Genomic DNA, 2,315 nt, shown 5'->3' with positions numbered 1-2,315 from the left:
TATTTATAATTATTATTTTATGCGAAATTATGTACACTTTTAAAAAGTTTTGTCAAAAAACAATTGTCAAATATATTAATCTGTCTTTTATAACTAAGTTTCCACTGAGGATTCGAATTGGGTCGGAGTGTGAAAAAATTGACTAGTCACAGTCGAGTATTTTCTTCTTACAATCAAATGAGAGGGAAATACTTGATTGTCGTTGGTCAGTTCTTGCACTCTGATCCGGTTCAAACCCTCGATGGAAACTAACAAGGGAAGTTTCACAATTGTCCGGAACCGATTTGATTTTCCTTGAAATATGTTGTTAAACACGAAAATCTAAGAGACACGTTTTTTTATACGTGCCCTTAAACTTATGTTAAAGGGTGAAATATCTTTGAAAAAAAACAGTATTTTTCTTTCGAGGCGAATATCGTCGAAAGTATAAAAAATAGAAAAAATTTTTTAAACAAAATTTTTACGGTTTCAAGAGTATCTTAACATTATAAAGAAAAAACAGTTTTAAATCTTTGTTCAACAAAATATATCCACTGCCCATAATTTTCTTAAATTTTCAATTTTTTTTTATTAAATTAAAGATTATTTTTTTACGAATTAAACAATATATAAAAAAATTACATTACGATATATCATTTTTGAGAATTAATTATTAACACTTCCGTATATACGCTATCCATGCTTATATGCGTAATTATCGTAGGAACAATAAAATATATAAATCAACGAATAAGGAAATTGACATGATTGATATTTGTATCATTACAAATTATAAATAATGTTAAGAGTTATAATAATTTTTATTATTTCTCCTTAAAGTGAGTAAAATTTTTTTATTCATCTGTACATTTCTTCCTTTGAATATCTTAAGATTATTCTTTTAAAGTTATTTTCGCTTTTTAAAGCAGTTTTTTACGTTTTAATATCTTATTTGTCGTTTACGTAATAAAATTTCTAAATATACTTAATAATGAAATGATTTCTAAATGTTTATACACAATAAATTTATATTTTGTATCATTTACTGATTATACTTATTACAATAATGATACTCAATGAAAAAAACATAATTTAAAACATAACCTCTTGCACTATGAACATTTTACTACAGCTATATTACTGCAATCTTCGATATTACATGTTGTTAAACTTTTATCAAAACTAAATTTTACTGGATTTTCAAATTTTTCTGGTCTTTCGTTTCTATAATCACTTTTAGACCACGAATATTTAAATAAGTTGTGATATCGCGGGGATGACAATTGATTATGTATCAGAGATTGTGTAATTTTATTAAATATAATTTAATATAATTATATATAATATTATATATTTATTAAATATAATTAAATATAATTTATATTATAATATATTATAATATAAACAAAAAAGTAAATGAAATATACAAAAATAATGAAATATACAAAATTTATAAACTTTAAATTAATATAATGAAAAAATATATAATGGCAAAATACAAATGGGCGTGAGGAGTCAGCGCTGGATATTATATTGCGCAATGCTAACTAATAATACTACTTATTAATACACACAAAATCAATTTTGAACATTTCGGCTCACTATTTGAGCCATCCTCAGCAATAAAAAATTATCGCTTATCGCACTATAAAATCTGTCGAATTGTGTTTCGTATAATCATAGTTCCGATCTCCAATAATGTAATGGAAATGTGATGAAAGACAACTATCTTCAACATAGTTTAATGTTATGCCAACCAGTTGCTTAGCTAAGAGGAGATAGTAGAACTCAAGCTAATAATTGCAACAAGATTTTTTTGAATAGATAGATATTAATTTGCATAATTAATTGTATGCCAACCAGAAACTCACCTCATCTCCAACAATGATCGCATGCGGATCCAAGCATCGTCAATCCATTACAACATATTTAAAAATCACGATATCAAAGTTAAATTAAAAATAATTGAAATAACATAAAAGAGAGTCATGTTCGTTCTAATGTTAGTCACATAATAACTGTGGAAAAGAGATGTATCGCGCGAACAAAGCATCGGTCAATGATAAAAATAAACATATTATAACTTGTTGAGAATTTCTATGTATTCATGATTTAATGCCTCAGTGTCAGTTTGCACTATCCACGACCTTCATTGTAAACTAAAGTTCAGGTGAAACAATTAAATTTATCCAAAAGTCATCCACTTACCACTACCGTAGGTAAACAAAGTACAATATCATCTACGTACCTGTAATAGAAAAGCAAAGGGAATTCAATGGTACTCAGCACTCGATTTTTCAAATTTTGCATGACTAAGTCAGCAATAATATGTGATA

The sequence above is a fragment of the Atta cephalotes genome, assembly GCF_000143395.1.
Source record: "Atta cephalotes unplaced genomic scaffold scaffold00006, whole genome shotgun sequence".
Classification (NCBI taxonomy): Eukaryota; Metazoa; Arthropoda; class Insecta; order Hymenoptera; family Formicidae; genus Atta; species Atta cephalotes.
This window is presented reverse-complemented; position numbering follows the sequence as displayed.